The 11079-nt window shown below is 38.3% G+C and overlaps 1 pseudogene; it reads left to right on the plus strand.

Annotated features, from left to right (window-relative positions):
* Positions 1 to 6584: 6584 nt before the first annotated feature.
* LOC138873568 (uncharacterized) lies at positions 6585 to 8295 on the plus strand (annotated as a pseudogene).
* The last annotated feature ends 2784 nt before the right edge of the window (positions 8296 to 11079 follow it).

The raw sequence follows: 11079 nt of genomic DNA on the forward strand, positions 1-11079 counted from the left end.
CAACAGATCATGTGTGTACTAAGATGTGTAAGCTTCTTGATAAGGAGTCAAAAGGCAAGAATATATATCCACTCGTATGGTAAAAAGGAATAAGAGAATCGGAAAGTAGACACAAGTTACAGCAAGTAAAACAAGCAAGATGACGAAGTGTATGAGGTACCTAGTTAATGGAGATTATCAGTATTTACAATTCAGGTAGAGAAATGTAAGTATTGGTGTTACCTTCAATATTAACGGTGATATATACAATTGACCACACCCATCTCAGTTGTGCCCAATGGGAGCTAACAAATATAGTTTAAAAGAAGAAGGTAATATCAAGATTCAATTTGGGTTAGAGTAACTAAAAATTATGGATGGATTGTTATCATTAACTAATGTATCCGAAGGATAGTGCAAATGTGGTAATAGATCTCCTTGTGAGACACCTAGATGGTGAACTTTACAATAGTACAATCAGATATGAATACTGGAATATTCAAAAATTTCAGAAGATAGGCAGTGGGATCCTAGAAGGGACAAATATTTACCTTAGTATGACTCCAGCCCCGAGTAAAAAAAAGAAGGAGAATGTCAGGCATTCCGAAGAGCCAGTGAGATAAAACAAGGGGAGCTAAAAGGGAAAGAACATTTTGTCAGAGTTTTTAGAATAAAGTCATAGATATGACACGATGACAGAGTCTATAGTCAAGTAAAGAAAAATACAAGAGGTGACAGGCCTTAAGGCAATAAAAGAGTATAAGCCATAAAGTCATATCCTTATTTTGAGAAATGAGTTGGTGACTTCAACGTGATTACCAGGAGGAAAGGTTAGACCCCAGAGTAATAAAAATCAGTATGGGTTGGTGAACAAGATAAACTGAATATGAATTAGGGACTGAAGGATTTTATAATGGTTGATATCATGAGAAATTTCAGAGATAATATTTCGAATAATAGAATGGACAAAATAATAGTAACCTTTAAGGTTCATTCAGGAAGATGCTTCCCTAAAGCAAGCACGTAGAGCAAAGTTAAGCCTAAGGGACTAAGTGTGCTAGTTACATTAAGTGTCACCCTTGTGCATAATAAATTCAATTATCCCTGGTATAGAGAGGTTACCGCAAGGCGAGTAAGATATTAGTGAAGATGTGAAAAATAAATACCAAGATGAAGAGGTAACTATGGAATAGTAAATGAGGAACCGGTAAAAGGGTGAAAGGAATGAGATTGCATCTATTCAGATCCTATAGATATGATATGACTCCTGAACATTATGCAAGCATGACGCCGGAGAGAAGCGGTAAGGGTTACTCACCCGATGATATTGATAAATAAGTGCAAATGAACACCTGATACATAAGGAGCTAGTGCGAGAGGTAACTTAAGACAAATTAAATAATTAAAGAGAGATTACACGGAATATAGATATTGTGAGCACGCGATTTTTGCTTCACACAAATTACTCCAAAAGATTTCCCAAAATTAGGTCTTTCTTTAATTATGTGTTATTCTAGGAATAACTGTGCAATTTTCCTGATTGTTTGCATATTTTTTATGTGCATATTTAATTTTATTAATGCATTAAAAAATACAAAAAATATATAGCATCTGCACTTAGGATTTGATTTTATATTTTGTTAATTTAGTAAAATGTTGTTTTACAAAAAGTGGAAAATTAAAAAAAACGTATTTTTGCAGTTTTAGTGTTTAAATTTTGCGATTTTCTTTTAATTTGGTATTAATTATGTGTAATAATTATTATTAATTAGTATTTTTGATAGGATGATTTGGTTTATAATTTAATTTAGGATTTTAGTCTTAATTTTTTTTTTGAAAAAAAAGGAAGAAAAAAAGAAAAAAAGAATTAAAAAGAGGGGAGATCAAAATTGGGCTAATATCCCATTTAAATCCCAAGCCCAAATACAAAACCATCCAAAACCATTCGAACCGGCCCAAATAGCCCAGACCCGTCTCCAGCTTCAACCAAACGATGTCATTTCGAGCGTCTTAATCTGGACCGTTGAATCAGCCTGATCAAACGATCCAAAGCCTCCCTCACAACCCAACCCGTTCCCACACCCGGATTGCCCCAGTTGAAACCAAAATGACCCCGTTTCCGTTTATGATCTAATTGGAGTCGTTGGATTCCAATCATCCAACGGCCCAAATTAAATCAAACGTTTCAATATATCAACTCCCAAACCCGGCCATTCCTATCTCATCCCCCCCCCATCTCTACAGAAACCCAACAGAACACCACCGTGAACCACCACCTTCCGCCGACCGAAAATCGCCTCACGGCGGTTCCGGTGGCCCAAATCACCCCATCTTTACACCATAGAATCCCCTCACCCCCCCCTCTTTCCGAATCAACAACTTATCCCTCAAATATCCCTGGAATCCCTCGAATTTCAGATCAAAGATCGGACCAGAATCCTAGTTTACCCAATCGACCCCAAACTGACACCTCATAACCTCCACAACCCCCTCATGCCCAATATATCATTAGTTTCCCTCGAATGTATCCAGAACTCCTCAAATATCGAATCTGAGTTTGAGCCTTAGAACCCTAAAGTTCTGGTCAGTGCATGAAAGATCATTTGGCCGGATTTCTGGGATTATTTAAGTTTGTTTCATCACAAAATAATAACGCTCGTTTGTTCTGCACCAAGAACAAACGTTTGGTATTATTTTGGGTTGATTCAGAGTGCCAATCCCAAGTTCAAGCCTGGCCAGTAAATTTTTCGAGTTTATTATTTGTTCTCGATTAATAGTATTCTGTTGTTCATCTTTCCTCATCTCTTTTTATTTTTTCCGGTCGATTTCAATTGAAACTCGACCAATCCGTAGGTTTAAAATAGCTTCCGTCCATGGATTTTGTTGATTGTGAATATGTTATTTGTTTCCTTAATTGTATTTTCAGTCATATCTTGTTAATCATTTAGTCGATTTAACTAACATTAATCTGATAATAATAAGAATTGACTATTATAAGTTTTATGCAAGTGGTCACTAATTGAGAAACTTCTAATAGTGGTAGGGTAGGAATTGCATTACTGAATTAACTAAAAGCACTAAATTGAGTGGATAATTTAAAATGAAAAGGTGACGGAGAATGCACTAATTGAAAAGTTGAATTGATAATGGAGAATGCACTAAAATGAATGCCTATTTAAATGCTAAAAATCAGGGTCAAGAAAGGACAGAGAGATTTAGGACTGGAAAATACAGTTATAGAGTCAAAAAAAAAGAAACCCGAAAAATACCAAAAAAAAACTATTGTTCCATTGAAATTCTGTTTTAAATCTTGAGGTTCTGATTGTTGAAACAAAAATATTTCTGGTTCATTTGAGGTGAAATAAGTTTTAATTCGAATCGTTAGAAGTTTGGTTTGAGGACAGTTCTGATTATTGGTCGATTGAGAGTGAATTTTGGACTATTTCCCTTCATCTTCTGGTTAAAAGGGACTCATATGGTTGAGTTTAGTTATGCTGATGTTGTGTTGTACATTTACTGAACCTCATTTTCTTCTTGTTTCCTCCTATTTCCCAGGTAAATGTTCTTGAATCCTGTTTCATATGAAGAATGATTAAGGAAAGACTGTTGGATATGTAATGTGATTGGAATAATATTAAGGCTGCATTCAAAGTTGATTTCCTTGTTTCTTTACTATTTTGTTTTGTGTACTTAGGATTTGAATTATAGACATTGACTAGACTCTCTTTTCTGAAAGTGTGTATAGGAGAGTGACTTATAAAGTATTTCGTATGCATATTGATAAGTGGACTATGGACTTTGATTATTTAAATTCATGTTTTATTTTTGTGTGGCTAAATATGACTTAAGCTTTAATTAGTTGGTATTTTGGAATATATAGCTCATTTGTTTCTTAATCAAGCACTAATCGATGTTGCTGCAAGAAGGTATATATTATTTTATAATTATGTACTAACGTGAATGTTCGAAACTCCAAATTGGTTGGTTTTAAAAAAAGGCTAGTCATTATATAGTCTGTTTATATTTGTGGGGTTGTAGTATTCCAATAATGATAAATGGATTCATATCATGTTGTAATTAAATTTCTTGACATCTGTTAGTGTCTTAGTCCATTTCCAATTTTTATTTGGACAAGTTAATTACCTCTTATTGATTTGGTTTGTTGAACGACCATTGAATTGAAAAGTGAGTAGATTCGTACATATACAAACGAATATGTATGTACCTACCAAAACAATAGATTCAACTTATTAGTTTCCAATGGTCGTGTTTATTGAGTGATTTGGAGTTGAATAGAATGTCACCTCTTTAATTTAATTTGTTTGTTTGAGATGAATATCTTTGTCTAGTAATTGATTGAATGCATCCTTGTCCTAAGTTGTCTACTTTTAACACTTTCTCCCATATAGAATGCTATCAGATTAGTTTTTCCTTTTCTGCACAATATTAAATATCAATTCCACTTCTATGAAGTTTTAGTCATAAGATAAATTGTACACGAATCTGAAATTGCAAATGGATGATCTAATTGAGGATGCAATTATAAAATGCAAGGACAGTACGCATGGTGCCTTCTTTGTTTGGATTTGAGAAGAATTGGGCAACGTATTTAATAGATAAATTATTGCGATTATGTACACGTCCATGTGACATAGTTATAGTCTTCATACCAATTTGGAGTATGCGTTCATGCAACTTCGATCAATTTCTTCTTGATAATAAAAATGGGTTTTCATAGGGTACTAACTAAATTTTGTTCATATAGTCCAAGGTGTTCCATCCACCATTAAATCACACATGGCCCTTGTGTAAATCTCACACCCTAAATATAAATATAACAAATATTTGTAGTTTTCTTTAGGCTCGATCTAGATTAGTATTGTGATTACGTATACGTTCGCGTAACATAATTGTGAATTTAACTCTAAAAAAAACTCAAGGGATGCGTTCGCGCAACCTCAATCAAATTTTTCTTAAATAAATAAACAAAGCATTATTAATTGTGGACACGTTCGCGTGACTCAATTCTTTATTTACGAGTAAATCAAGTGATTTAAAAAGCGGTTTAATAGTTGAAAAATGCACATAGATTTAAAAATGTTTTAAAATCAGATAATTAGGCCAATAATAATAGTTGAGCGACCGTACTAGAACCACGGAACTCGGGAATGCCTAACACCTTCTCCCGGGCTAACAGGATTCCTTACCCGGATTTTTGGTTCGCGGACTATTAAACAGAGTCAATTTTTTCCTCGATTCGGGATTTGAACCGGTGACTTGGGACACCATAAATTATCCCAAGTGATGACTCTGATTTTAAATAAAATAATCCTGTTTCGATTGTCACTTAAATTTGGAAAAAAAACTCTCTTACGCCCTTATGGGGGTGCAGGTAAAAAGGAGGTGTGACAGCTCTGGCGACTCTGATGGGGACAAGAACCCAGAATCTCTGGTTCAGGATTCAGAATTCGAGCTTAGAATAGTTTTTATATTGGCTTTATTTATTATCTGATTTTATTTACATGATTGGGCCTAATGTGCTAAGTGTTACTTTTTACTGCTTTGATATTGGTGAACTGCATATAAACTGTTACAAAACCCTTCCTCTTTCTGAGTCTTCTGAATTTATGGTGCACACATGCGCGTGGCCCACCTTTCTGTTAGAAGTCATACCAAATAGAACGAAGTTGGGTCAAGTAACTAGGTCGGGTAGACTTTCGTGCTCCCGGTACGTTGCCCCCACTTTAGCTCGAGCTGTCCGCTTGGGTAAGCGGGTTTAGAGCAATATACCCCAGGTTTTACACTTAGAATAACTCAGCTTCATGCCGGATCCCTAGTAGGAACGTTTGATTGCATCATATGCATTTGACTTTGGAGACTCAACACAGGGGTTGGGTCTATCTAGGACAGGTGTACCCGAAACGAAAAGACCATCCTGATGCATCTTACTTGCTACTTGTGCATTCATTTGTTTCGGATTTGCATGTTGACCGACTTATAGGGGAAAAGTTACAGAAGGAAAATCAATGTGAGAACTGAGAGAGAAAATTGTCTGTTTTTGAAAACCAATTTCCAAAATATATTGAAATTCTGCCAAATTTTTTTTTAAAAAAAAAATAAAAATAAAAGAAGAAAATTTTGTATTTCTTTTAAGAGTGGTCTTTTTTATTTTCTTATTACGAACTACCTAAGTTTTATTCTCGCCGGATGTGATATACGTAGGCAACCCACATCAGGCCCAGTTATTTTTGAAAAATAAGAGGGGAAAATAAATAAATAAAAATAATAATCACAAAAACAAAATGTGGATACATAAATATTGTTGTTTTGTCATAAATAAGGCAATGTCATTCTTGGCCGAAAACTGCCGAATATCCCCAAAAGGGCGCTGGAAGGCCATTTTTGCAAAGATAGCCGCCTTTGGTCATTTTTTAAAATTTCTGGCTGGTTAGCAAACACAACCTTTAAATCTTCTTCATTGAGGTGCTGAAAGGCCGTATTGACAAAGCCGGATATTTTTATGATTTTTTTTTAAAAATAGTGATCATTTTTGCGTCAAAATAAGTCTTGATTTTTGTAAAATTAAAATCATTCACAGGTACAAAATGAGCACTGTCCAGAACCCACCATTCACAGATGTAGATGAATTTCTATTACAGCTTCAGATGTGGTGGCATGAATTAGGAGGAGATGGTCAGGAATGGGTCACTAAGTATTTGGGAGCTCTCACAGATATTATGAAAGTTAAACCACGCGATGATTTGATTGCGGCACTAGTGACTTTTTGGGACCCTGTTCACAATGTCTTTCGCTTCTCTAATTTTGAGCTTACTCCCACTTTAGAAGAAATAGCTGGATATTCCGGTTTTGACGGAGGTTTGAGAAACCAGAATCTTATATTCCCAAAGGCTGCTTCTGTACATCGATTCTTTGGTCTTCTGAATATCAGTAATTAAATCAGAAAAAGCAACGTTGTCAAAGGGTGTTGTTCTTTCAACTTCCTATATTCAAGGTTCGGAAAGCCGGATGGGTTTGAAATTCATGAAAAGGGCCTTACTAACAAACAAAACAAGGACACCTGGTAGATTCACCGTCGTTTCGCTTTCATAGTGGCCTTTCTAGGAATCATGATCTTCCCAAACAAAGAGCGGACGATTGATATTCGCATAGCCAGAGTCATACAAGTCCTCACCACCAAAGAGCATCACACTCTTGCCCCGATCATTCTCTCGGACATTTATCGGGCATTGACTTTGTGTAAGTCCGGGGCAAAATTCTTCGAAGGGTGCAATATTTTGTTGCAAATGTGGTTGACTGAACATCTCCGACATCACCTTAAGTGTATGGTCCAAGCGAGGACAATTTCATTGAAAGTTATGAAGAAATAATAAAAGATTATAAATCTCCAGAAGGGGTGGAAGCCTGGGTATACTATTTAAGATCTTTAACGGCAAATCAAATTGAGTGGACTTTGGGATGGCTCCCGGTAAAAGAGGTGATACACATGTCAACCTTAAAGAGTTATTTGTTGTTGTTGGGTTTAAGAAGTGTCCAGCCGTACGCGCCACAGAGAGTTCTAAGACAGTTAGGGAGATACCAAGTGGTGCCTGATGATGAAGATTTGAGTGTGCAAGTGATTGAGCTACACCCCGAAGCCACACTCCCTGAGGCTTTAATCCAGCGGATTTGGAATGGTTGTCGATACTTGAAAGATGATACCCAAGTTCCAGATCCTGCGAAGGGTGAGAAGATCCAGGTTATGCTAGGTGGTTTGAGAAAAGATCTCGTGTGGATGATGTACCATAACCCGATCCCAGAAGGCCCATTAAAAGGCCGCATGTTCAAACCTTTGATGATAAAATCCAAGAACGGTTGGCTTGGGGTGAAAAAGAAAAGAGGTACAAGGCAACTATTCATGCCTTAGAAAAAAGCTTGAGGAACTTCAATTTTGAGAAAGACTTACAAGCACAAGAAGCAGAAGGTGAAAAGAAGATTCTGATTTGCGAGAATAAAACTCTCCATGCTCAGCTTCAACAGATGAAGAAAGCCTCCGAAGCGCCAGTAAGAAGTTGGAAAGATCAGAGAATCATTGCCAATCTGATGGAAAAAATGCAAGATTATGACTCCATCTTGACAAAGACTGAAAAGGCGTTAGACAAAGCTAAGGAAAAAATCATACAGTTAAATGAGAAGGCCAGATCTAGTAAGGAACGCCAAGTAATGAGATTTGAAGAGGAAATGGCTCAATTCAAGAGAGAGAGAAGGACCATTGGATACATTCAGAAGCTCAACCCCATGCACAGTTGGAAGAAATGAGAAGGTACAATAGAGAACATTAGCATATTGATAAGGAGATAGCACAGGCAAGACTCGACCAGGCCAGACTTCGAGCTCAATTGGAGTCGGCTTTAGATCGTGACGGCCACATAAGAGATATAGCTGCCACTCGTCAACAGTAGTTACAATACCAAGACCAGAATCTCCAGGACTTCAGAGCAAAAATCCATGATTTGGCTGTTTACACCTCTCAAAGTTATTTAAACTGCCAAGGGATGGATTATGAGAGGTTTTAGAGCATGCACCTACTTTTGCCCATCATCTTGCAATGGAGTTAGAGAGGATGTATCGTACACTAGGGGGTCAGACGGGTCAAGCCCCACCATGAGCAGATGTTCCAGTGATTGAAAGCAAAAGATTGTGGAGTGAAGCGTAGTCATAGTTGTTGGAACTTTTCATATAATAGTCATGTTTTAGTTTGAGTCCATGTTGAGTCTTTTAAATCATTTTCTTAAAGTGTTGTCCAAATGTAATGTCATTTCTGTCATTGTACTGTTTTGTTTGTTAAAATAAATAAAATAATAATTGTTTCAGACAGAACTACGCACGGTTTGATTCATGCGGGGACATGATACGTAAGCAATCTCTATAGGATTCGACCACCACTAAAAAAAGAAAATGGGGAAATGAAAAATAAATAAAGAAGGATAGAATAAAGGAAGCTTAAAAGAAGGGGCACAATTATGAGAGGCCGGAATGACACACGCAATCGAACCAAATGCATGATAGAAAATGGTTAATTGCCTAGGTGCATTGCATCCCAACGTGTGATTGCATATGTGTTAAATTCTAAAAACTAACAAGTTTGTTGTTTTTAGAGAATTCAAGCAGTTAGTTTATCTAGAGGATACTGTCACATTATCATTACCAAACCAGATCGAAAGGACCAATACCAGAAATCATGTCTATCCCCGATGCCGACACTAGTGTTGAGGTGGAGGAGTTGGACGTCAATAAAATGAAGGGGGAGATGCTCAAACTTAAGCAACAGATGGCCGAAATATACCAGGCTTGGTCCAAAGGGCAATCACCACCGTCTTACCTGGTTAACCCGATTTTTACCCCACCATTGGCTCAGCCTCAGGATCATCCCGCCACCGATCCAGGTTTTCCCATTTACTAACATTACCATGGCACTACTTCTCATATGCCACAAGCTCCACTACCAAAATTAATTCCATATCCCCCTCCGCCAGTCACCCTTGTCTTTGTGGCATCTCCACCAGCTGCACTCTATAGATCCTCGAGTGGACCTATGTTCCAAGCTTAGGACAACCAGTACTACCCCCCGGAGCCCACCTTCAAAACTCCCGAAACCTACCCCTATAATCCACGTTCTGATCTCTCGAGAGAAGCTGAGGGACCAACCAAAAATCCCGAACATGAGGAGATGTTCAAGAAAGTGAAGAGCCTAGAACAGTCATTCCGGGACATGCGAGGATTAAGAGGTCAAGTAAGTGTGGCCTACAAGGATCTATGTCGGTTTCCAAATGTGCAATTACCGCCAGGTCTCAAGATGCCCAAATTTGATTTGTACAATGGGCACGGTGATCCAGTAGCACACTTGAGAGGTTTTTGCAGTAAGATGAGGGGAGCCGGAGGGAAAGATGAATTGTTGATGGCTTACTTCAGTCAGAGTTTGAGCAGATCAGCATTGGAATGGTACACCCGCCAAGATCACGGAAGATGGTACACATTGGGATGATCTGGCACAAGCATTCGCTTGTCACTTTCAGTATAATCTTGAGATCACTGTCCTTGACTAAACTGGAGAAGAAGCACAGTGAAAGCTTTAGAGAATATGGTTTCCGGTGGAGGGAGCAAGCAGCAAGGGTAGATCCCCCAATGAAAGAAAGCGAGATGGTTGATTACTTTTTGCAGGCTCTAGAGCTGATTTACTTTGGTCATTTGGTATCCGCAATTGGCAAGTCTTTTAATGAGGTTGTAAAAATGGGAGGCATGGTCGAGGAGGGGCTCAAGTCCAACAAGATCATGAGTTATTCAGCAATCAAGGCAACCACCCAGGCCATTCAAAACGGCACTGGGGGTGTACTTGGGAAAAAGAAGAAAGAAGATGGCACGACTATTGAATCTGGAGCCTGGTTTGGGTCTAGAGGCCCATCACCCTACTATAACCAACCCCGACCCTACCACCAAAATTACCCCCACACTCCATATAGCCCTCCACAGCATTACTACCCACCGCCAGATCCCCATTTTTCCGTCCATCATGCACAAACCTATACCCAACCCCCGGCACACACACAATGGCATGCGTCGATTTCACAAAATCCATACCTAGCTCCACAAAACACATATCCACCCCCAAGAGCCTACAGAAGTCCCCCCGAAATGGGTTTCCGACCAAACCAAGCCTTCAAGAATGAGAGGTTACAGAAGCAAAAGACTTTCACTCCACTGGGGGAATCATATACCAGTCTTTTCCACATGTTGAGGCAATTGGGCATGCTGAATCCAATTGAGCCTAAAATGCCAAATCCCCCTCCTAGAAATCTTGACCACTCGGTGAGTTGTGAGTACTATTTAGGGGCCCCGAGTCATGATACAAAGAAGTGTTGGAAACTGAAAACAGCCGTGCAAGAGCTTATTGATACTCATCGGATCGAGGTTCAGGCCCCAGAAGCACCGAATATCAATCAGAATCTACTGCCAGCTCACCATGAGACCCATATGATTGAGTTGATACACAAAGGAGGGGAGCCCAGGAAACCCTCGCATACGGTAATGATGATTCGTTCCAGC

The sequence above is a fragment of the Nicotiana sylvestris genome, chromosome 1, assembly GCF_000393655.2.
Source record: "Nicotiana sylvestris chromosome 1, ASM39365v2, whole genome shotgun sequence".
Lineage (NCBI taxonomy): Eukaryota > Viridiplantae > Streptophyta > Magnoliopsida > Solanales > Solanaceae > Nicotiana > Nicotiana sylvestris.